This window comes from Citrus sinensis, chromosome 9 (genome assembly GCF_022201045.2).
Source record: "Citrus sinensis cultivar Valencia sweet orange chromosome 9, DVS_A1.0, whole genome shotgun sequence".
In the NCBI taxonomy this organism is placed as follows: Eukaryota; Viridiplantae; Streptophyta; class Magnoliopsida; order Sapindales; family Rutaceae; genus Citrus; species Citrus sinensis.
In genome coordinates, this window is record NC_068564.1 from 21,360,336 (window position 1) to 21,388,256 (window position 27,921).

Here is a 27,921-nt window from a genome sequence, read left to right on the forward strand (position 1 = left end):
TCTTGATGCTACGGGCGTTAGTGACACAACAAAAAATAATAATGATTTATCCCTTCAGGATTGAGCCAATGCCATGATTTTTCTACGCCATCATCTCCATCAAGCACTTAAAACATAATATCTTGCTATAAAGGATCCATATGTCCTCTGAAGTAATTTGTACGAAATATATGGTCATTTAAGGTTGATAATTCTTCCAAATGCTCGTAGTGAATGGAATGCCCTTAGGTTACAAGACTTTAAGTCAGTACATGACTGTACATAATTACTTCATAGTTAAAATTGTGTGGAGAAAATATTACTGATTGGGATATGTTGGAAAAAATATTTACAACATTTTATGCTTCCAACATGGTTTTACAACAACACTATAGAGCCCGCCAGTATACAAAATATATATAGACTTGATTGCATGCTTTTTTTGTGGCAAAAACGAATAATGAATTATTAATGAAAAATCATCAAGCCTATCCTATTGGTATAAAACTAATTTTTGAAGTAAATGCTATCTGACATGATCGTGATGACAATTATGAAAATGGGCGCGGCCGTAGGCATAACCGTGACTGTAGACATAATCGTGGCTTGTGGTCGTGGCTATTTATTGAAGCTGAGGTCATAACAAAAATTATTATTACCAATCTTATGGTGGTTATAAGAACCATAGAAAAAAGGGAAAATTATTATTATTGACCTTTGGCGCTTTTAGTTTCCAGTTAAAGGCTTGCTTAGAAGTTAGAACTCGTCCAACTCAAGCCCACCGTCACTATAGGCCACGCTTCTGAAATCGCGCTCTCTCAGGCCTCCGTGGGACCCATTAAGGTAACTCTCATTTTTAATTTTTTTTATTAGATGACTAATTTCACATTGTTTTGTAACATCAAATTCAAATCTTTGTTCTTAAGGCATATTAGAACTTTTATTTAGTCATATATTGGTACAATAATGTTTAATAAGATAAGCATAATGATAAATTTATAATAATGATATACTATAAATTATTGTATGTTTACGACTAATGTGACATTAAGCAATTAGTTAGTTGAAGGCATCACAAGCCTCAAGCATTATTGTTTACAATAAATATATATAGCCTATACATTAGTAAATTATTTATAGCTTGCACATAAGATAGATCAAAGATAAGATGAAAGTAACAATGTCATTATAATAGTATCGTGTTTAAATATGTGGATCATGTAGGCATGATTGATTAGGTGCAATATGTTGTGTTATTAAGAAGAGTACTCAGAGGATTTCTTGCTCTCAATCCCCTGTTACTCTCCCTTTGAGCAAGTGGGAAATAAGCGCCAAATAACTGCCACAGCAGAATTTTGAGAAAAAAAAATGAATTTTTTATCGGTCATAGGGTAAGCTTACGTTACATTTGGTGTAAGTAACATAACTGACATGACCAATTAACCGACGTAAGAGTAACACGTGGCAGTATAGGGCAGTAATAAAAACATGTTGAAACCGGTTGGAAACCATTTGCAAAATGGGTCAACGGTAAAGTCAATCCCTTGCGTTTCTCATTATAGCCGGTTGAAGATTAGGCACTCATCACCAAAAATTTTGAAAAGAAAGGAAAATTTGGAAATAGACAAATTTTTACGCACTTTTGAAAGAGGCTTATTCCATAATCTGATCAATCACTTATTGAAGAAGCAACAGCTCGCCTCTAAAACGTAATTAGCGAAAATTTCATACAACTTTATATTGGATTGTATTGAACAAAGGCTGAAAATCGAGGGAAAAAAAACAAATGGTTTCAGAGTTCTATCCGTTACTAGTATATAGAGAAATGACGGGGAGCTGCAGTTTCACAAGTTAGAGAGTGTTTCAAAAAGTTATAATATATTTCGTTACTTTTTTTTCATAGCACTAATGAAATTGTAATATCATTGATTGGTTTCACAATTATTATTCTAATTATTTTATCCTGTTTCAAATTCTTAAATGGACCATATGCATCAAGCGTTCGATGAAATGTCTAAATAGTGTTAGCACATCATATTTGGTCAATATTGAACATGTTAATCAGTTAACAAATTGAAACCTATAAAAAAAAAAAGAAGGACATTGTTGATTTCCTTGCTAAATTTTTGAAAATTTTAAATTTTTACTCTATTATTAGAGTTTACAGAAATGGAGCTTGAGGGTTTTGACTCACATTAGGGATGCAAACAGAAGCAAGATTGGGGGTGGTGGTAGAAGGAGGCCAAAGAGGTTTAAGTTCAGGCAATGGAAGTGTTTCTGTTGATAAAATATCACAGAAACAGCAACAAAAACGTTGCAGAATCAGTCCCAGATTGGGACAATATCCTAGCTTTTAGCTGGAGGTGTAGCTGGTGCTCTCAGTAAAACTTGTACAGCTCCTCTTGCAAGGCTTACCATTCTCTTTAAGGTGCAAGGCATGCACTTTGATACAGCACCGTTGAGAAAAGGCTAACATATGGCATGAGGCTTCCTGAATCATTAGTGAAGAAGGATTTAGGCCTTTCTGGAAAGGAAATCTGGTCACAATTGCTCACTGACTACCATATTCTTCTATCAACTTTTTTGCATATGAACACTATAAAAAGTTGCTACACGCCATTCCAGTGGTGGAAAGTCAAGGGGAAAATATAAGTTCAAATCTTTTTGTACATTTTGCAAGTTGTGGTTTAGCAGGAATAACAAATGCCTCTGTTACATAACCATTGGACCTTGTGAGGACATGCCTTGTAACTCAGACAAACGTGATCTACTATAGAGGTAATTGTCATGCTTTACAAACTATTTGCAGAGATGAGGGAATTTTGGGCCTTTATAAGGGCCTTAGTGCAACGCTTCTGGGTGTTGGGCCCAGTATTGCAATTAGCTTTTCAATATATGAGACCTTAAGATCTTTTTGGCAGTCATGATGCAGAATGATTCCCCTGTCCTAGTCAGTTTGGCATGTGGCATTCTTTCAACCATTGCATCATCAATAGCAACATTTCCTCTGGATTTGGTGAGGCAAAGAAAGGAACTCGAAGAGGCGGGTGGCCGGGCCAGGGTTTATACAACGGATCTTTTTTGTACATTTAAGTACATAATTCGGACTGAAGGCTTTCGTGGTCTGTACAGAGGATTTCTTCTTGAATATTACAAAGCGGTTCCTGGAGTCGGTATATGTTTCATGATATATGAAACACTGAAGATTCTTTTAGCTGATAGTTCTTCCTGACTATAGTCGCCATCACCTCTGGACTTTACCGTCTACAATGGTAAGGATTGTTGTGCAAATTTTATTGAACTCGCAAGTGCACGAATCTATTGTTATATAGATCAATGGTGACGAGTGTCGATCCCACGAGGAGGTGAATTTTAATTGTGTGTAGAATTAATTTTGTAAATGGGTGATTGGATTTGTGGTGGAAATGATTTAGATTATCCTAAAATTGGAATTAAAATGTCAAGAATAAATTCTAACATTGGAATTGAAATGACGAGAATAAATTGAAGAGAAATCTATTGAAATGACGTACTTGGGTATCTGGATCCGTATCAACATGCAATATTCCTTATTAATACCAATTAAATCATAAGGAGGGAATCCACACCTCATGAACCACGCTCTAATCAATATGGTGTTAAGGGCTTATCGTGCCAAATAATAATAACATTGTACTAGAGAGCCGGTGTAATCAAGGTGGTATTTAGACAAGATTATTATTATTTGTTGACGAAAAGTCAAATCACCCAAAAAAATTAGAGGGGAAAAGAAAATAAATTTACCAAATAAAGCCCATGACACATGTTGAGACTTCACCTTCAACCCAAGTTTGAAAGAAAATTAGCTACTCATAATTGAACTAGGGGCAAAATGGAAATTTATTAAAATATGTAGAAAATACAAGATGAAGAAGGAATTACAGAAAATGGATCCCAAAAATGGATTCAGAGCTATCAAATTAGGGGGGAGATGCCCTTTTTTTATAGATACATGGAGTAAATCATGGCCATCGGATTAAAAACAGTTTGGACGCTCAGGATTGCACCACGTCATCAGTCAACAGTACGTGGTTTGACCACACGGATGAATAGTAACACAGTTTGACCCGATTGAACAGTAACGCGGTATGGTTGAAAATAATCATGTGTGATGCATGTACCGTACGCGAGATTTTTTGTCCACTGATATGCTGCCACGTCACCATCACCAGTACATAAGAATTTTAGTCCAACAAGATCGTGACACCTCATCAGTCAATGCCACATCATCGGTCAATGCCACGTCATCGTCCGTCTATGTGAACAGTATCGTGAACAGTAACATATACAGTACCGTACATTTGAACAGTGCCATTTTTCCTTTTATGCTCCTCCTAAGGTTTTCGACCGTCCTGAGTTCAAAAGTGATGTCCGTTTTGCCATCTGATCTCTCGTTTATTGTGAAATGACTATGATGCCCCTAAAATACATAAAATACTTAATTAAAATAAAACACGCGGAATTAAATCAAAAGAAGGTTAAATTCATAAAAGTAAAGGTGTTAGTAAAACTTGTAATGTAAAATGACAATTTTCTCCTTTATAAATATACATTTTCTAACACTCAACACACCCCCCAGCCAGCTTATTGATAGTCCCTAGCAAATAAAGCGAAAACAAAATTCAAAACCAAAATGATTTTTTTTTAATTTTATTTAGAAACACTCGTGTTTATTCAATCAGATTAATGATAGCAATCAAATAAAAGTATAAGCATTATCTCCAGTCTAAAGCAACATCACACCCACATCAACCATCCACATGAATTAGCCCAGTAGACTTTGTTATAGCTACTTCCAAGAATGACATGTCAAACCCCAAAATCTCACTGGAAGTAGTGACACTCTCACAAAGAAATTAAACCCAATAAAAATAGTCATTCCAATGAATGGTAATTGAGAGAAAATAATAAAGAAGTGATATCACATACTCTCACCAAGATGAAATAAATATGCCCTCAGCTTAGAAATAATACGATCTCAAGTCAAATAAAAAATGTTAGTCAACCCAATTTATTTATTTATTTTTTATATGTACCACTACATCTTTTTAGCCCATATAACTAACTTCTACTTCAAACTATAGTTCCCTAAAATCAAGAAGGACTTTTATTAGGACGTAACGTAGGCTAGGGATATGGCTAACAAAGAAAGGAAAACAAAGTGTATGTTTGAGAAAAATGCAGAATTTTTTTTTTTTTGGAAGTTGCAAGGTGGATTTCACCTATTATTATTATTTTTATTCTTTTGAAACAACAACTTTTGTTTTTTGTTTTTGCTTTTATTTGGCATAACTTCACTGAACAACATAATTATTTACATTTTCTCAAACATAAATAGGTGATGGAACTTATAAGACATCAGGTAATACTCTAAATCGGAGTGGGTAAAGATGATAAGTTGACAAAGAAATGGTTTTTTTTTTTAAAGGCTCAAAAGGATTAACTATGGATATTTAATAAAAGGGATGGATAGAATAGCTCAAACGGATCAAAGATGGCCTTTCCATCGTCTTTTAGGGCTCTAAATAATCATCCATATCGACTAGTTAGACGGGCCTCCCAATGTAGCAACACACATTTTTTTTCTTTTTTTTTACCATTTTTTTAAGGGTTAACTCGAAAGAAATCTAGAGATCGTGTATAAAATAATAAACTGCTAAGCTGTATAGAGAATGGGCAAAAGGGTTACTCTCCAAGAAAATGATAGGCTCAACAACTCACTTGGCACTTATTTATGACATGTTCATTCCTTCAAGCAACTCATATTTGTCTCCGACATCAACATGTAAAGTAGCAAACATAGCGTAACATCACTTAAGACCAAAGATAATACAAATACTAAAATTTGAAATTAATCATGTCATCCAATGTTAAAACAAATCACACAATTTTTTTTTAAACAACATTCTGCCCCCCAACCTATTCTAAACATGAAAGGAAAATATGCATGCAGAAATGTGAAAATGATGCATAAAAACTAATTAGAAAAGTTACACTTAAAATGACAGAAAACGAAATTGATTTTTTTTTTAACTTAGAAAATGCGTTTCTAGAGGCACTACACTTCATATTCAGCCATCTTTGACTTAAAAATTTGAAAATATATATTTAGAAGAATAAATTAAAAAGAAGAAGAAAAATGAACATCAAAACATAATAAAGAAAAAGAAAATGTTTGATTTTTTTTAGTTTTTTTTAATTAATTTTTTTTTAACAATGAAGATGCGTTTCTAAAGTCACTACACTCCATATTCAGCCATCTTCAACACAAAAAGTTAGCAGCAGTTAGTTTCTATAACAAAAAATTAGTAAAAACTTAACCAAAATTTTACAATTGTCGACTATTCCCTCCCCCCAACCAGAACGAAACATTCTCCTCAATATTTGAAAGGAAAGAAGTAGAGTTTAGAAGACATCACCTGGGTTGTGCAACACAGAAGAAAATATTTACAAGCGGAGAGTTAAATCTAATTTGTACTTCTTACTGTGGCTACTGTTACCATCATTATTTGGGCGCTCCAACACAAAGGTCCAGGGTTCTGGCTCTGGTTTATAAGCTTGTAACAGATCAAGTAGCTAATTAGCAGTGTGAGCACAAATAAAAAGTTTTTTCACATTAGAAGGAATGAAATAGTTTTTTATTGCATGGTTAAGAAATGCGATAAAGCCATAATAAAAGTTATTGACATTTAACAAACCAATGGGTTTCTGGTGAATGTGCAGATGGGCCCAAGATGCTAGTGTGATAAGTGCCTCTAGTGTTGCAAGATCTCCTAGAAGGAAAATAAAAGCATCAGCATGAGTAAGCATTTCAGTTATTCTTTCTTACATATCTGAGACAACTAACTCTTCTCCAGTTGATGAGTCAGACGAATTGTCCAATGGTTTTAGGACTCTTGGGATGATGCCTAACACTTGACTTCCTCTGATAAAAGCTGCTTCTGAGACCATTTTTAATATCCCTCGGTTACCTCCTCCATACACCAAGTGTAATTTTCTTGCTGCTATGCTTCGACCAAGATCTATAGCTGCCTCCACAAACTCTTTATGTTTGCCATAGTTAAATCCAAAAAGCACAAAAATGTTCTTAAATTGTCTATTGGGAGTAGCTGCCATTGTGATACTTCTCAAAAACAATTTGTGAGTGCTTGACAAAAAAGAAATCACATTTAAGAATCTTGGTGACAGTGGATCACAGCTGTGAATGAGATAACATGTTAGTGTCAAATAACGCGTGAAGCACATGGCTCGCGAGTCAAAAAGGAAACAGTAAAAAGGAAAAAGTAAACAGTAATAAAATTATTAAAGACAATAATGCAAACAATAAAACAGCAGTGAAATGAAATAAAATAACAGTAAAGTAAAAGGATATTTACACGTAGTTGCGACTGTGGCTCACATCTTCCTCTGGTTTTACGTCTAGAAACGGCTTGAACGCCCTCTATGGGTCGAGGATAGGCTTCCCATCCAGTTTTCTTATAAACTGGCAAACATGGTCGTTTATAGTCAGATTCCCGAGACTATATCGTGCATGCTCTTTCTGGAATAATGGTCATAACTGGAGAATCGCTCCTTGCACATATCCACTAGGATGCATTTCAAGAGACAGAAGGATATCATCCAATAACTCCTTATTCAAGCCATCCCTAATGAATTGAATCTTATTTTCCCTATTATCAGACACCATTCCTAAAGAACATGGGTTTTTATCGCAACTCATTTTGGCACACTTATGACAAGCAACAGAAATTCTTCGAGCTCGTCGTTTTCTTGCATAATTTCCTTTACCACAACCAGGTATGTATGCAATAAATTTTGGAGGTAACTCACCTGCCAATCGTACTTTAGCCTCGATTAACCAACGGATGTCAGCAGGTATGTTATTCCTCATGAGTAATCGCATGCGTTTGGACTGAGCTTTATAGATCGTAAAGAGGGCATTCTGAGGAAGTGAAGGGAATCGCTTGTGAAGCTTTGCTAGAATCTCATTTTTGTCCATACTTTCACCTCAGAATGTCAGTTATTATGAAAAACTGAAGTAACCGACTTGATTGTCACGGAGTACCGTTATCCGCCACTTCACCGGGGTAACAAACTAAAGCACACGAACAGAAAAATAAATTAAAACACACAAAGAAAATTAAAATCGTCCTCTTATTGAATTTACCTCAAGCTCCAACTAGATGTCGTAAACACTTATCTCAATATCTCGGAGTTGGCTTTCTAGATTCTCAACATAGGCCACTAACTCTGGTGGTTGTAGAGCCCAAATGCGATGTGTTTTATAAAATTGAATTTGCCTTTTGAGATGAGTTTTGACATGTTGAAGTGGTTTAAGAATGTTCAGGAGGAACGGTTTAAGTAAGGTACTCATGATTAAAAATGATAAGAGAAAACTTAATAGTTAAACAAACACACTTATGCAAAAATAATTTCAATTAGCAAAAAAATAATAAAAAGAAAGAAAGAAAAATCAAATCAACAAAAAGAAAAAAAATCAATTCAAATCTGATGGGTCACTCAAATTTATTTCGGTGTCTTCACCTTGTGGTTGGTACTTTAGATATGGCTTTAATCTTTGACCATTAACTTTAAACGTGACATCGTTCTTTGGGTCCTTAATTTCAATTGCCCCATGTGGAAAAATAGTATGAACAATAAAGGGACCAGACCATCGAGAGCGTAACTTACCTGGGAATAGGTGCAAACGAGAATTGAATAAAAGCACTTTCTGACCTGGAGTGAAAGATTTTCTCATAATTTGCTTGTCATGGAAGAATTTCATTCGTTGCTTGTAAATCTTGGCATTTTCGTATGCATCATTGCGAATTTCTTCAAGTTTTGCCAGTTGTAATCTTCTTTCTGAACTGGCTTGCTGCATGTCAAAGTTGAATTTCTTGATGGCCCAATACGCACGATGCTTGAGTTCCACAGGTAGGTGACAAGCTTTTCCATACACTAGCCTGTAGGGTGACATCCCAATCGGTGTCTTGAAAGCTGTTCTATATGCCCATAATGCATCATCAAGTCTTAATGACCAATCTTTTCTGTCTGGCCTCACCGTCTTTTCTAATATGTGCTTTATTTCTCGATTGGAGATCTCAACTTGGCCACTGGTTTGCGGATGATATGGGGTTGCCACTTTGTGAGTGATTGAATACTTTGTCAAAAGAGATTTGAATGCTTTGTTACAAAAGTGGGCACCACCATCACTGATTATTGCTCGAGGGAATCCAAAGCGTGAAACAATTTTGCTTTTCAAAAATCCTATCACCACCTTGTGATCATTGGTTCTGCATGGAATTGCTTCTACCTATTTCGATACGTAGTCAACAGCAACCAATATGTATTGATGGCCAAAAGAAGGGGGAAAGGGTCCCATGAAGTCGATACCTCGTACATCAAAAATCACAACCACTAAAATTGTATTTAATGGCATCATATTCCTTCGTGTAATGCTCCCCATTCGTTGACACCTATCACATAAAGAACAGAAAGTGTAAGCATCTCGAAATATAGTTGGCCAATAAAAACCACATTGTAAAACTTTAGTCGTTGTTTTCTTAGTACTGAAATGGCCTCCACAAGCCTGTTCATGGCAGAATGAAAGGATAATATGAATTTCACTTTCTGGGACACATCGTCTAACAATTTGGTCTGCACAATACTTGAATAAATACAGGTCATCCCAAAAGAAATTCTTTATTTCTACAAAGAATTTAGCCTTATCTTGCTTGGTCCAATGCTCTGGAAGTTTACCTGTAACAAGATAATTAACTATATCAGCATACCAAGGTAATACTTCCATATTCATTAATTGTTCATCTGGAAATGACTCATTCAATATTAATGGCTCTGTAATTGTGTCAAAATGGAGACGAGAGAGATGGTCCGCCACAACATTTTCTATGCTTTTCTCATCTTTGAATTCTAAATCAAACTCCTGTAAAAGTAACACCCAACGAATTAGTCTAGCTTTTGCATCTTTCTTTGTGAGAAGATATTGAAGAGCAGCATGATCTGTGAATACAATTATTTTACAACCAATGAGATAAAATCGAAATTTTTCTAATGCAAACACTACTACTAGCATTTCTTTTTCAGTAGTTGAATAATTCAACTGTGCATCATTCAATGTCATACTAGTATAGTAAATAACATGGGGAATTCGATCAACTCTTTGTCCTAATACTGCTCCTACTGTATAATCAGATGCATCACACATGAGCTCAAATGGTAAGCTCCAGTTTGGGGGCTGAATGATGGGTGATGATGTCAACAACTGCTTTAGTTTTTCAAATGCCACAATACATGAATCATCAAAGATAAAAGGTATATCTTTAGCAAGTAAATTGCATAAGGGTCTAGAAACTTTGCTAAAATCTTTAATGAAACATCTATAGAAACCAGCATGCCCAAGGAAAGATCTTACTTTTCTGATTGTTTTGGGTGGAGGAGATTAGAAATGAGATCCACCTTGGCTTTGTCAACCTCAATACCTTTGCTCGAAATGATGTGACCGAGAACAATACCTTGTTTTACCATAAAATGTCACTTTTTCCAATTTAAGACCAAGTTCTTTTCGATACATCTCTGCAGAACTAGTGTTAGATGATGTAAACATTGATCAAACGAGTCACCAAAAACAGAAAAGTCATCCATAAAGATTTCAAGGAATCGTTCAACTATATCAGAAAAAATGCTTAACATGTATCGTTGAAATGTAGCAGGTGTATTACATAATCCAAATGGCATTCTCCTATATGCAAAAGTGCCAAAAGGGCAAGTGAAAGTAGTTTTCTCTTGATGTTTTGGTGCTATAGGGATCTGATTGTATCCTGAGTAGCCATCTAGAAAGCAATAAAATTCATGGCCTGCTAATCTATCAAGTATTTGATCAATAAATGGTAAAGGAAAATGGTCTTTACGTGTGACAGAATTCAACTTTCTATAATCAATGCATACACGCCATCCTGTAGTCACTCTAGTTGGTATCAATTCATTATCAGCATTGGTAACTACTGTGACTCCTGACTTTTTAGGGACAACTTGTACAGGACTGACTCATGAACTATCAGAAATTAGGTAAATGATATGCGTCTAATACTTAAGGACCTCTGTTCTAACAACTTCTTTCATATTAGGATTTAACCGACGTTGCATTTCCCTAGTAGATTTAGCATTTTCATCAAGGTGAATATAATGCATGCAGTCTACTGGGTTTATACATTTTATGTCCGCTATGGTCCATCCTAATGCTCCTTTGTACTCTTTTAAAACATCCAACAACTTACCTTTTTGTTCGTCATTTAGAGATGATGAGATGATTACCGGTAGAGTACTTTCTTCTCCCAAAAATGCATATTCCAATGTGTTGGGCAATGGTTTGAGCTCAAGTTTTGGTGGTGATTCTAGTGATGGGATAAGTTTATTTTCTGTTGGTGCTAGTTGTTTTACTCTTGACTTCCATTTATTAGTGTCTATGGATGGTGCTGAGTCAAGTAGGGCGTTGACTTCATCGACCGATCTGTCAATATCAAAATCCAAACCAAAGTGAGTTAAACATGTTTGTAAAGGATCATCACTAAGGTTTGAAAAAAAAGTATTATCAACTATTGTTTCTATTAAATCTACATCAATAATTTCATCATCTGCACTGTGAGGTTGTTTGGCAATGTTGAAAATATTTAGCTTCATAGTCATGTTGCCGAAAGACAACTGCATATTTACAGTCCTGTATTGAATATGAGCATCCGCAATTGCCAAGAAAGGTCGGCCTAGAATAATGGGGATGCGCTTCCTCGAATCCTGTATTAGTTGAGTGTCAATTACAATGAAATCAATAGGAAAATAAAATTTGTCTACCTGGATAAGCACATCCTCCACAATACCACGAGGTATTTTCGTGGACCGATCTGCAAGTTGTAAGACCACTAGCGTTGGGTGTAATTCTCCTAGTCCAAGTTTCACGAATACAGAGTAAGGCAACAAATTTACACTAGCTCCTAAATCCAATAAAGCATTCTCGATTGTGTGATTCCCTATGCTACATGAGATAGTGGGGGAGCCTGGGTCTTTGCATTTTAGAGGAATTTTGTGTTGGAGTATAGAACTAACATTTTCTATTAAAAATGCCTTCTTTTGAACATGAATATTTCTCTTTTTAGTACAAAAGTCTTTAAGAAACTTGGCATAAGATGGAATTTGCTTTATAGCATCAAGCAAAGGGATGTTAACACTTACCTGTTTGAAGATTTCGAGAATCTCACCTGTTGGTTTTCCCTTCTTTCCTTTAGCTAACTTCTGAGGAAATGGAGCTTTAGGAACATATTCTCGTGGGTTGGTTTCTTCTTTTTCCTCCGATGGTGAGTCTTCAACATTCACAGGTACAATTTGATTTTCTTTTGTCACCGACATCTCCACTTTGTTGTCGACTTCTTTTCCTTTTCGCAAGGTCATGACTGCTTTGACTTCTCCATGCTGCTGTGGTAAACTGGTACTTGCTTCATGTACTCCTTTAGGATTAGGCACTGGTTGACTTGGAAACTTACCTTTCTCAACGGTCATTGCCAAGGTCTGAACTGAATAAGCCAGTTGTCCCACCATCTTCTTAAGGCTTGAAACTGATTGGGCTTGTGAATTGAAGCCTGCTCTCAACTCATTTCGTAGTCCATCAATGGTGCGATTCTGTTGCTCAATCGTGGAGTGAGTAACATTCTTGAAATTCTGGAATGCATCCTCCCATGGTCTAGGTTGAAAGTAGTTATGGTTTTGATTGTATGGTCTAAATGGTGGCTGAGAGGCTTGAGGATTTTGAGAAATTTGTTGCATTGGTGGAGCTGGAGCTGCTAGTCCATTCTGTTGGAATCCTTAAGATCATGAAAAATTGGGGTGGTCTCTCCATCCATGGTTATATGTGTTGGAGTATGGGTTATAATTTGATGGCTTTCTCATTACACCTATGGCATTGGCTTAATCAAGGTATGAGTCATGTGGTTCTATTGATTTAGCAGTCGATAACGATGCTATTTGTTGAGCAAGACCTTCAACCATCTCCTTGGCTTCTTTGATTCCCGAAGTTGACTCGCCAATTTGAACCTCATTTACTCGCCAATTCCTAAGTGATCGACTCCGTTGTTAGGAATTATCCGCTTGTCACTAGAAGAATTCCCAAATCTCTGATGCACTTTTTGACATTATCTCTCCTCCACTTGTTGCCATTAGCCATTCTTGCACAATCGGCAATAATCCCTCCAAAAAGTATTGGCATTGGTGCCATTTCTCGTACCCATAATGTGGACACTTCAAGAGTAGCCATTGAATCGCTCCCATGTTTCGAAAAATTGATCGTCCTCTCTCTGGGTAAACTCCGAGATTTCCCTGCGAATAGCATTGGTTTTATACACTGAAAAATATTTATTCAAAAATTTCGTTACCATTTGTTCCCATGATACAATGCTATTAGCAGGTAAAGTATTTAACCATGAACGAGCTCTATCCTTTAAAGAAAATGGGAATAATCTGAGTTTAACATCATCGTCTGAAAATTTTTCATATTTAAAAGTTTGACAAATGGCATGAAAATCATTCAGATGATTATATGGGTCCTCATTTTCTAGGCCATAAAATGTGGGGAGACAATTTAGCACACTAGGTTTTAATTCAAAACTCCTATCAGCTACATTTTGGTATCTTATAAACATTGTGCTCAAATTAGCTAAGGGACTAAAATAGTCCTTAAATGGCCTCTCCTGTAGTTCTTGTAAATCCATTTTATTTTTAACGTGTTTGTGTGTGCGAAATGTTTTTTCTAATTCAAGGTCTATAGGTTCAAGATTAGGAAATAATAACCTACGACCATGCATGCGAGGAACAAAAAATAAATGGGAACAAAACAAATAAAAATAAAGAGGAAGGAGAAATTACGATACTAACCTTATCGCGCTATTACAACCTTACTATAAAAATACACAAAACAAATATGTGAAATAAATTAACTAAAAATAAATTAATAAGATAAACCAAAAAAAAATTTACAAAGAAAAATAAATTGAAAATTAAATTACAGAATTTTAAAGAAGAGAAAAAGAAAAGAAATACTAACCTTTAAATATAGATTCACTTTTTTTTCTTTTTTTTTAAAGAAAAAAATACAAGAAAACAATTAAATGGAATTATTCACAAAAATTAATTCCATGAATTAAAATTACTTACCTCCTCGGCAACGGCGCCAAAAACTTGTTGTGCAAATTTTATTAAACTCGCAAGTGCACGAATCTATTGTAATATAGATCAATGGTGACGAGTGTCAATCCCACGAGGAGGTGAATTTTAATTGTGTGTAGAATTAATTTTGTAAATGGGTGATTGGATTTGTGGTGAAAATGATTTAGATTATCCTAAAATTGGAATTGAAATGTCAAGAATAAATTCTAACATTAAAATTGAAATGACGAGAATAAATTGAAGAGAAATCTATTGAAATGACGTACTTGGGTATCTGGATCCGTATCAACATGCACCATGGGCTAAATATTCTTTATTAATACCAATTAAATCATGAGGGGGAAATACACACCTCATGAACCACGCTCTAATCAATATGGTGCTAAGGGCTTATCGTGTCAAATAATAATAACCTTGTACTAGAGAGCCGGTGTAACCAAGGCGGTATCTAGACAAGATTATTATTATTTGTCGACGAAAAGTCAAATCACCCACAAAAATTAGAGGGGAAAAGAAAATAAATTTACCAAATAAAGCCCATGATATATGTTGAGACTTCACCTTCAACCCAAGCTTGAAAGAAAATTAGATACTCATAATTGAACTAGGGGTAAAATGGGAATTTATTAAAATATGTAGAAAATACAAGATGGTGAAGGAATTACAGAAAATGGATCTGAAAAATGGATTCAGAACTATCAAATTAGGGGGGAGAGGCCCCTTTTTTATAGATACATGGAGTAAATCATGGCCATCGGATTAAAAACAGTTTGGACGCTCAAGATTGCGCCACGTCATCAGTCAACAGTGCACGGTTTGACCATGTGGATGAACAGTAATACGGTTTGACCCGGTTGAACAGTAACGCGGTTTGGTTGAAAATAATCCTGTGTGATGCATGTACTGTACGCGAGATTTTTGGTCCACTGATATGCTGCCATGTCACCATCACCAATACATAAGAAATTTAGTCCAACAGGATTGTGACACCTCATCAGTCAATGCCACATCATCGTCCGTCTATGTGAACAGTGTCGTGAACAGTAACGTATACAGTACTGTATACGTGAATAGTACCGTACATGTGAATAGTGCCATTTTTCCTTTTATGCTCCTCCTAAGGTTTTCGACCGTCCTGAGTTCAAAAGTGATGTCCGTTTTGCCATCTGATCTCTCGTTTATTGTGAAATGACTATGATGTCCCTAAAATACATAAAATACGTAATTAAAATAAAACACACGGAATTAAATCAAAAGAATGTTAAATTCATAAAAGTAAAGGTGTTAGTAAAACTTGTAGTGTAAAATGACGATTTTCTTCTTTATAAATATACATTTTCTAACACTCAACAAGGATGAGGTGGCTAAGGGTTGTAATGTAATAGCATATAACCATTGATTGTGATCTGCTGTCTCATGGTGATTATTATGTGATTGAATATGTGATAGCATAAGAATTATATTTTTTTTCGTGAAAAAAATATCATTTAACAAATTCATGTATCGATTTCAACTAGTTTGATGCCATTTTATTTCTAACATAGTCAATACGATGTGTTATCGATGAAGTGCGTATGATTTCATTATTAAGTTTGGAAGTGAAAATAGTCATTATGATTTAACCTAGTTTGACGAAATTTAATTGTAACATAGTCAGTATGAATTGTTGGCAATGAAGTGAAAATATTATGCAGTGGAAGAAATGGTTGATCAGGTGTTTTAATTTGGGAAGTCTTTGGGGAATTACCTATATAGAATGTTCTGTTTTTATGGCATGAGCATATAGATAATCGGTACTGTCATCTAAAGCATGAGTATGTCATAATTTAGGGATGAATGAGTATGTTTTTTTTTTTAAATTTTGGCCTTATGTTTAACATGTTTGAACAACCGTCACCAGGTTTTATGTGAACTACTGCTTTAAATGGAAAGCACACAAAAGAATATGCAAGGATGGTATTAAAAAGTTCATGTAGACAAATGAATGTGGGATGCTTAGGAAGAAATAACGTGCAGGAACAAAAAATAGTAAACCGGGTAAATCTCGACACGGTATCTTACCCAACAACTAGTGTTTTTTAAATCTTGATTGGGACTTGTTTATTAGAAAGTTTCAAATGGATTTGAAAATAAATGTTTATTTATAAAGTGAAATTTGAACGTTAGAATTTAAGAAGACGAGAAAATATTGTTATTTTTTATTTGTAAGTAAATAAGAATGTCTTATTGAAGGATAATGATCAGACAATTTTATATGAATTTGTTTAAAATTGGACGCATATTCGAAAGTTGTAGTTAAAAAATAAAGCAATATACGTTTGTCATTTGCTTATAAGGGTGGTCCTCTATTGCAGTGTAATTCCTATTGATCATTTGATTATTAATGTTGCCCATCTGTTGTTATGTATTTACAGAATAAATACATATTGTGAGCCAGGCCCGTTGTTGTTGTAGTGAGAAATTGAGTATCAATAATTTAAGTTGACAACTAGTTAAGTTAGTAAGAATGCAAAAAACTGTTTAAGTAGACATGTTTGATACCAATAATGAGGCAAAGACTATGTCTAGAAACCAATATTGATATTGTTATGTGACATTATTGTTGATGAGTCAGAGGAAAGTAATAAAAGTTAGTTGAAAATGAAGTGACGTTTTTAGAATAATGGTTTTCGTATTTATGCATTTCAGATGTTAGAATGACTAATGGATAAGATTATGTGTTGGTAATCCCCTCATATTCATTGTTGAATTGGTTGTCTTCTCTATTGTAGACTAAATTAAAGATAACTGAGATATAGAATTTAAGTTTACCCATATGATAGGGATAATGTCTTAATATGATTCCTTTTATGAACTAATGTATTTTATGGTCATTTATTCCATTCTTAAGATTGCATATAGAGTTTTGTTGCTTCTGCATTCTTATATTTTGGGAATTTAATGATGTAGACATTAGTCGGCCTTCTTAAGTTCTAACAGACATGATAAAATTAAAGCACTTGTTTATATTTTTAATTATGGTTTAATTTGTTCATTTGCTTGGCTTTATATGAAAATACAATTAAAGGAATTAAAGTCTTTGATTAAGCACTTTAACTGTAGGGTATTGGGTGTAGATAACATATGTTGTCGAGCTTATGGTGTGTGGATATGGTTGATTTTGAAAAGAAAAGTAAAGTTATCTACACCCATATGTTGAGCACTTTACTTTCTTTCCATGGGAGGATATCGTAGTAGAAAGTAAAGTTAATGAGCATGGAGATGAAAAGAAAAGGCTATATCTCTCTTCTATGTACGGGATATGGCTCTAAAATATTTGAAATTGTGAACAAAGCCGTATGCTAGAGTAATAATTTCATAGCTGACCACCCTGAGAGGCTATAATTTGGGTTATAGAAGGTAGACACCGCTACAATTTTCTCGAATTCTATGATTATTCCTACAATGTCGGCACAAGATGATGTATTGCTGACAGAGCGCCAATAATCTGGTAATACTTTAGGCAGTTTAGCTACGAAGTTACATGATCCATTACCATTTATGGCACCTAAGAATGAAAGAAGAGGAGCATCTTTGAACAAATGCAGAATTTGAGAAAGTGAGAATTCAACTCCAACAATGACGTTGTATTTAATATTTCTTAATAGCTTGATATGCAATTTGACGGAACTTTTGATTCATGTAAATTATAGATGTGTCAGTGCAACGATTAGAAACTTTGCTGAGAATGGAAGAAGGCAATATGGGATGTTTTTACATTTTTGTGTGTATATTGTAGAACTTGTTTATGTATATAAAGCTTTGTTATGCATGTTTTACCCGATATATAAATAAAACGTGGAGCTTCTTATGTTATGTGTGTAAATTTAAGCATTTTTTTGGTGAATTAAAAGTGATGTAAAACTTTATATATGTGTGTAACCTGATAATTTTCAACAATTTATTTATATTGTAATAGTTTTTAGGTGCTATTTGATTGAATTAGATGTTTTAATCTTTATTTCAAATGTTATATAATTTTGAAATGCGAAAAAATGACTTTAATATTTTTAACTTACTTCCTTTAATATCTTCTGGGACTACAGTGTGTAACTTGTAATTTACTTTTAATTACTATGAAAAGTGTAAAATTGAGGACGCTTGATATAACCAAAAATTAATAACTTTATTGCATACTTATTTGAATTTTATGGCTACCCGAACTTAATTTGGCCCTGATAAACTACGTTAATCTATTAAAAATTTCTTTGCAAATAATTGAATGGTGAGTCGAAATAATTTAAAAAATACATTTTGATGGAAATGATGAGTTAAGTTTATCAGTATATGTGCACTATAACATTAATAGGATTCTGCATCATACAACTAGAAAATGGAGTCATGGGTTAAAAAAATGACAAAATGAAGTACTTTAAATTGGATGGACTTAAAAGAAAAAACAGAACAAAAGCCATTAAGTTAACATGAAACTGTGTTGCAGCAAAAGAAAAAACATTATCATAAGTATATCCCCAATACAAAAGTAGAAGATTACTGCATAACATATTATTAAAGTTGTTCCAACAAAAAGACTGTAACCCATGACTTGATAATATGATAAATTATGCAATAAGGTCCATAAATAAGACAGCTAAGCTACAACAAAATACTGGTGGATACAAAGTTTTGTTACCTATACACAGCAAAACATAACTTGATTCAAAAGGTCAACATTCCATAGCATTAAAATTAGACTACCTTTCCATACAAATACCCAACAAGAGTTTAATGTGGTCATGCTTCTGCCAACCATATACTTTTGTGAATGGTCAGACAATTTGATCCTTTAACATAGACACATCTATCTTCTGCCTGAGAGTAGGGCCATCATGAGGACCAAAATTGAAAGGAGATCCACTGCATAAGTACTCAATTATCTTGAGCACAAATACACCACAGTCCCCAGATCTAGGTCGTTGTTGGGGTACGCCAACAATCACCCTAATGACGTCATAAGGATCAATGGAAACACAGAACATTGGACAGTCTCTGTGGAATCCTAGGCAAGTAATTAGCATTCGAGGCAACAATTCTCTCAAGTAGTTAATCCATTTAATTATTTATTTAGTCGGTATAAGTTCCGTTTGAGGATCATAGATCGTAATTCACCTTTCGACAAAATTGACTTCTGCTGCAACCCAATGTGCACCACCTAAGTTGATAGGCATATATATGTTCAAAGGGAAATTTGTAAACATTACATTAGTTTATTATTATCAATAGACTGTGTGATGAAGTATGTGAGACATGTATAAGTATTTCTTCATCTAGAAATCAGTACATAAGTTCGATGAGATTTTGTAACGCACAGCCAAAATACAAGACGATAATGTCCGATTAAATGAACATACTGTGAAATATTTTATTATGAGGAAAATTTTACTTATCCTCTCAATTTTAAACAGAAACAAATATCTCCGTATTCACCAGATAAATAAGATCATAAACATCAGTCTTAGGTGTGGAATTGAGTGAAAATGCCACAGAATCATTTAAATCAACAGTTGACAAGTGCCTATTATAATATAACAAGTTTGTTATTAACTTGCATTAAATTTTCCCTAATGTTTGTATAATCTCCCTTTAATTGTGTTAATATGACAAGAAGCATTTTGTGCTACCTTGTCTTCAATTGCATATTAAATTACAACAATGTTTGTGCATATATTAAAACAATGTCCATTCATAATAATGATAGCAAATGATGGATGTGGACAATATGACACCGCGAATATTAACATTCGCTATAAGGATTACTTGCCTGGTCAACAGACGACCAAGATCACTCCCCCATCGTGAATCTATTAATTAGATAATGATCAAATTGTACCTTGTGGATCATTCTGCATGATGTTTGCATCTTCGTCCAGATCCTAGAAACACTTACCTATAATGTAATAGCACCCAATTATTTTCCATCAACACAATCACATGTTTCATGGGGTGTATGTGTGTGTGTGTGTTGTCAGAACTAGTGACAGATGATAATACACGTCCAAAAAATAAATTGATAATATTGTCAAGTACTGTAATCTATGATTTTGCTGACTCGTACTGAACACTGGAATACCCTTATAGTTATCATGTAAATATTCAAGTTATGTACTTTATATTAGTGAGATATCTGAATTTTTCCTTGCCTAATGATCATCTAGAGTTCTCAAATCTCTAATATCTGCAAATCGTATACAATATCAAGTTGTGTAGTATTGGTCTCTTAATGATGCATTTTACTTCGTTAGTGTACAATAACAAAAATAATTTAATTACTCTCATGTACTACAGAAACATATATAATATAACTTGTTTACTCATTTGTAGTATTTGTAGAATATAGTTAAAAATTAAAGGTGTACTCTATTTTATGAACACATATTTGTAATTTGTCTATATAATGCATATAAAATAAACTTTTTCACAATTATCAAAGTTTTCCAAATTAAATTTATACCGCTGAGGTCACGGTCAATAAATCCATAATACAATGTAAAGTAGAATGTTAATGTCATAGTATCATTTCAATTACTTTAACAAAAAGAACCCATACTTCAGTATCAATGCAAGTGCACCTCTTTTCCTGCCAAACTGTGGAGTTGATCAACTGCTGCTTAACGAGCCTAAGGTAAACACTCAAGTGCTGAAATTTTAAAAAAAATGACATTTTTATATTTAGTAATTCTCTCTTGTGTACGTTATAAACAAGCAAAAGAGATAATTAAAAACTTACATCATTGTTCAACCAATCGCCCCAGACCACTGATTAAAACCAATTAGAATCAACGAAAAGTACTTCCTCGTAGAAATTCGTAACACTTAACGGTTCAAACTAAATGTCTATCAAGTTTTGATATTCAGCTTTGGCCTCAATATCTATTAAGTCCAGTTCTTCCACTTCTGTTGTGACTGCTAGCAAAACTGCTGTGAAATGGCTTGTAATATTAACTGGTACCGGCAAGCGATGCCTGATTTGTACAGCCCCATCAGCTGGCTGAATTCTCGCTCTCTTTATGCAATCCCCTCGTTCGTCGAATGGTTGCTGCTGATGAAACTGAAAATAGTTGGCCCCTTGTATCAGTGCAATCATATCCCAACTGCACCCTTTGTATTTTAATTGCCAAAGTTACTGCCGGTTGTTAAATGTATTATTACAAACTGCAGTGTATAATACGTTTTTCATTGTGCAATAGTAACATCAAAATATCTTGGTCTGCACAAGCTGATTTGATCAATTTAAGTTGTTCTTGAAATACTATCTAAGCAACCCAAGAGGAGGGGTGAATTGGGTTATTAAAAATTAAGCTAAGCAAATCACACAACAATTTAATTTAATGTGTTAATGGAATCAAAAACAATAAATTCAATCAAGCATAATAATAGAAGAGTAAGGGAAGAGAAAACGAACACAAGAATTTTTACGTGGTTCTGCAATCCCCGCCTACGTCCACGCCTCCAAGCACACCGAGCTTGAGGATTTCACTATCCAAGTCTCCCAAGACTTCAAACACTTACAATTGACTTCCAAGGTGTCAATGGACCTTTACAACAAGAGATTATCCTCAATCTCTTAACTCAAGTGTATCCCAACACTTACAACCTCTTAAGGATAAAGATTACAAATGAATTTTCTCTCACACAATGTGTTTGATTACAAATGAATGCTCAATATGTGAATCAAAAAAACAAAAACAAGTTCAAAGCTCAATAATAGTTTTATGCTCAATATCAAGCTCAATAATAACTCTTGGATCTATCTTTACTTGAATTGGATTGAGTTTATTTATAGTTGGAGTTGAAAACTAGTCGCTATTGACTTTCTACATGAAAACAGTTCGCCGTGAATCGTTATCGGTTAACCGTTTTGACTGGTCCAAGTTACCGTTGGGCTGAATTTCAAATAAACAGTTAACCGTTTGTCACTATCGGTTAACCGTTAATTTCCAAAGACCTACAAAACAAATTTGGCTTAACCGTTCTCACTAAACGGTTCAACGTTAGCAATCTAGAAATTATCGGTTCACCGTTTTTCCAAAAACGGTGAACCGTTATTTTCTAGAATCATCATTTTAACAATCCTTTGCAGAACATGTTTGTTGGAAATTATCGGTTCGTTGTTTTTCAAAAACGGTTAGCCGTTTGCTACAGTGAAACTATTTTTCAAAATTATATTTTTACCCCAAAACTATCTATAATTATACTATGGCCCAAATCATCATAAAACTTTATAAATCAGTCCATTTTCGTAGTTTTAAAACTTTTTTAATTTGACCATGAACTTGAAAACTAACCAATTCTATAAAATCATTTTTCCTTTAAGTATAAAACCTTATATTATCAAAATAATGATTTGTTTAAAATATATGAAAAATAATTTGAGCTTTTAAAACCTTAATCATTCTTAATCTTGTTTGTTATCATCAAAATCAACATTATGGATACATATATGCTAACAATTCTGGTACAATTAATGTTAATGCCTGGAACATCACTAGCATGATGTGTACGTGCTGTCTGTTACATATCTTATGAGAACATAACTTATTATGATATTTGAGCGTGGAATATCTAATGACTACTGGTTAATATACTAAAATTATACTTTATTACTAAATCATTGTAACACTTATATTATCCTTTAATTGATGATAATAATTGCCTTTTAGTCCCTCTAATGCCACCCTAATTCCAGCTTATCTCATACTTGATTATCAGCATTACTGTCATATTGACCAAAGTTTGTACATGGCCTTCTTAATGTCTTGCTGGGATATCATGCGAGCATCATGCTTACATACTTGTGTTATTGTCATTTTATTTGTATCCGCTATTGTCACAATGTGTATCAAGTTTTATTTCGAGATATATATATATATATATATTGGGTATAACACGACTGCATATGTTTTATTTTTATCAAAACATATATTTTATGTACGCATCATATATTCATGTAAATTTCTATGGATTTCGATCGCTTAGACCCAACTTCAGTAAAACTAAAGGAGAGGCCATGATTGCAATAAACATGGGATGTCATATTGTAAATTCGTAGGCGATTTATCAAGCTCTAAACATGCTCTAACTACTGTAACTTAAGCATTCTTCGCTTGTTCAGTTGAACTAACAATATTATGATTGGCTTAATATATAACATATAAGCATAAGTTATTGACTAACTTATAAACTGTTGAAGTAAGATAAACTCGTAAATGCCATAGCAATTGTTTCATCAATGATTTTCCCAGTGCAACAACATTATTGATAGAACTATAAATATATATTGTGCTTACTTTCTACAGCCATGACCCTTCTGCGTCGACCTTCTGCCCTGAGTGATATACTTCTTCTCAAACAACTTGGCACGTGCATTTTGTTCAACCTCATTCGTTATACTAAATGTATAGGAACATTTAAGTATTTTTTCCTTCACCTGGTTAGTATAGCACATGACCAACTGAATGGCCAAATCCTTTCTGGCCTCGTCTGAGTCGTACTGTACAATCCATTTAAAACAAAAAGAAACAAGCTTAAAAATTTAGTATGTGGAATATTACTAGTGATCAAGAAACTTCCTTTCCATCATGATTATACTTTTAGGCGATGTTTGTTTTTTTTTCTGAAATCTGAATAGACCTGAATTAGTCTGAATTTTGAATAGGTCTAAATGTCTGAATCTAAATAATATGTTTGTTTTTTCGTCTGAATCTCGAAAAATAAGTATTAAGTTGTTTGTTTTTTTCAACTTAAAAAGCTGAAAATATGTACTTTTACATTTGTATCCTTATTAAATTTGAATGTCAAATAAATAATATATTAAATACCACAATATTTTAACATTTATAAGTAAAACTATATTCAAGTGAATACATAATTATTTTGGAATTTTAATATATAAAATACCATAAATTTCAAATTTTATCATATATAATATAAGAAAGAAAAAATAGGGATATTTTTATGTGGGGTAAATATCTATAGGTGAGTTTTGGGATAGACATGAAAAATAAATTATAAAACAGGGATATTTTTTACATTAGCAAGTAATTGACTTAATTCAGATTTCTCCATTAAGTAAAAAGCCAAAAAAATTAGCTTATTTTATTAAGTCAAAATTATCTAAAAAGTCTCATTAAGTTATAAAAACAAACACTTCTAATTAACTTAATTAATTAAGTTAAGTCACTTTAAGTCATTAAGTTAAAAAACAAACGTCACCTTAGTCTTACTATCACTATCATGCAACTTAAACAGAAACATCTCGTTATGGACAAAAAGGACATATATAATGAATTGCATATAACAATATAATTATTAAAATAAGTCATCATCAGGCTGAACTTGGCAACAAAACTTATATGCGTCCAGGTTTCGTTCTTTCCCAAGGTTTTGCATATACTATATGACAAACAGTCCACAATCATAATTATTAGGTTGTTTGTGCATTCTCTTACTGTGAACCACAGTAAAACTCTAAAACAAGAATTCACTTCGAAATAACATCTTTATGTCATCTTGCCATACTTCATCAAGTGCTCTCATCTGCCGCAAAACAAAAACCCAACAAAAGTCTAAATTAACAAGCACTTTTTTTGAATTATTAAATCTAAGCATCGGCACAACAAAATCTGATATCATCATTGTTTTTGCTTCTTCATAGAAAGATTTTTCCCTTGACGAACTTTGCAGTGGATCCCATATCTTAGTACATCTATAAGGAATGTTCACAACAATATACCAGTGCAACTCCTCGTGGTTTATTGTGGTATATATTTGGATCAAGCATCAATTTCATAATATCAACATATCGCATTTTTGTCGTAGTTATTGGTAGTAGTAATTTTTTTCCATACCTGGTTACAGCGCAACAGGTCTTGCACATTGTTGAGTGTTAGAAAGTATATATTTATAAAGGAGAAAATCGTCATTTTACACTTCAAGTTTCACTAACATCCCTACTTTTATGTATTTAAGTCTCTTGTGATTTAATTATGTGTGTTGTATTATAATTAAATATTTTATGTATTTTAGGGGCATCATGGTCATTTCACAATAAATGAGAGATCAGACAGCAAAACAGACATATAAAAAGAAAAATGGCATTATTCACATGTATGATACTATTCACATGTACGATACTGTTCAAGACACTGTTCACATATACGGAACGATGACGTGACATTGACCGATGATGTGGCATTGACCGATGAGCTTTCACGATCCTATTGGATTAAAATTCTTATGTAATGTTGATCGATGACGTGGCAGCATGTTAGTGGACCAAAAATCGTGCGTACGGTACATGCATATACAGGGAATTATTTACAACCAAACTGAATCACTATTCAAGCCGCCTCACTGTTCATAGCGTCACTATTCAAACCGCGTGGTCAAACTGCATGGTCAAACCGCGTACTGTTGACCGATGACGTGGCACAATCTTGAGCGTCCAAATTGTTTTTAATCCGATATTTATGATTTACTCAATGTATCTATAAAAAGGGGGCTCCCCCCTAATTTGGCATCCCTGAATTCATTTTTGAGTTCAATTTTTTATAATTCCTTCTCTATCTTGTATTTTCTACGTATTTTAACAAATTCCATTTTGTCCCTAGTTCAATTATGAGTAGCTAATTTTCTTTCAAATTTGGTTGAAGGTGAAGTCTCAACATGTTCCATGGACTTTATTTGGTAAATTTAATTTCTCTTCCCCTCTGATTTTTATGGATATTTTGACTTTTCGTCGATAGAAAGTAATAATCTTGTTTAGATACCGCACTAGTTTAACCGGCTCCCTAGTACAAGGTTATTGCTATTTGGCACGATAAGCCTTTAGCACCATATTGATTAGAGTGTAGTGCATGAAAAGTGGAAATTTCCCTCATGATTTAATTGGCATTAATAAGGAATATTTAGCTCATGGTGCATGTTGGTACAGATCCAGATACCCAAGTGCTTCATTTTAATAGTTTTCTCTTTAATTTATTCCCGCCATTTTAATTCAAATTTTAGGATAATCTAAGTCACTTTCATCACAAATCCAACCACCCACTTAAGAAAATTAATTCTACACATAATTAAAATTCACCTCTTCGTGGGATCGACACTCGTCATCACTAATCTATTTTATAATAGATTCATGCACTTGCGAGTTCAATAAAATTTGCACAACACATATACCACGCCCTCAAGCCATTCCACGTCCCAAGCCACGAAACATCACTTCCTTGAACCAGAACCTGTTGCTGAATCCAATCACAAGCATGTCACGAAACCTTACTATAATTAGTTGTATTCTTACCTAAATTCAAATAAATATGTTATATTACAGAATGTTCTGTGTCATGTTGTATTTAATTATAAAAAGCATAATGCAAAGATCATCTGATCTGCACTTTTTAAAAAGTAACAAATTCGATAAGTTGTCCAGTTTCATTTCGATTAACCTTCGATGCACTCTTTTATTTGTTGTCAATCTCACTGTAATGTCTCATATTTTTCTAGTACAATACCAACTTAACAAGTTTTAAATTCATTATTGAGCAAAATGAAGAAAATACTAACAATTTGTTCATGTGCCTACTACAATACCCATCACAGTAGGGATGGCAAAATCCTCCATGGGTTTGGGGCCCCATGAAGCCCCACCTCAAATGGGAAAAATTTTGAATAATTTTTGGGAAATGGGGTGGGGAGTGGGAGGAAAATAATCTCCAAATTCTTAATGGGGTGGGGTTTGGTTTTGTACTCCCCACCCCACCCCCACCCCAATCCCCATTATACATAAATATGTTTTTAATTCTTATTTAATAATTTTTATTTTATCAATTACAATGTCAATTAATAATTTTTTTTAATTTTTATGCAATATAAACAAGATATGAATGAAAGAAAATCCTATAATATTTTTCAACTCTAAAAACATTGTTATATTTTCTTTTCTCTTTTAATGTGCTACGCTCTTTAAATATTTTTCACTTTTAATATCATTTTAAGATATTGTTTCAAACTTTTAGATTTTTTTAAAAGAATTTAAATACTTTATAATATGATGATGATTTTATTTTAAGTCTCTAATTTTTAACTTACTAAAATAATGTATTTATACATATTATAAAATAGATACATGAGGAATAGGATGGAGATGGGGAAATCATTCCCCACATGGGTATTCTCCATCCCCACCCCACTAAATTTATTGGGGAATGGGGTGGGGAATGGAGGCAAAATTTTCTAATGGAGTGGAGAATGGGGTAGGCCTCCCCACCCCCGCCCCGCCCCATTGCCATCCCTACATCACAGCAGTTAAATTACCAAGGTCCCAATAATTGAATATAACACATTGCTTTACGGACATATTCAATAGACATATAACAGATAAACAACAAGAACACAAAATTTTTATCACTATCTCCACTCATATACTTAAATATCATTTCCTTCTTTTAATTCATTGCATACGTTGTGCACATCATAAAATGACATTAGGTGGAAATTACTAACTGCAAAATACGTTGGAAGGAACCACCTCCTTGGAATTTGTTGCCCATTTTCCTGTTCATTCTTTGCTAGCCTCTCAGCAACGACTGAAATTATCTGAAAATAAAAGCACGAATTTAATTAAATTGAAAATTTTATTTTCTG

The 27,921-nt window shown here is 33.7% G+C and overlaps 1 pseudogene; it reads left to right on the forward strand.

Annotated features, from left to right (window-relative positions):
• The first annotated feature begins 1,467 nt into the window (after positions 1-1,467).
• On the forward strand, positions 1,468-17,908 carry LOC102625509 (uncharacterized; annotated as a pseudogene).
• Positions 17,909-27,921: the final 10,013 nt, after the last annotated feature.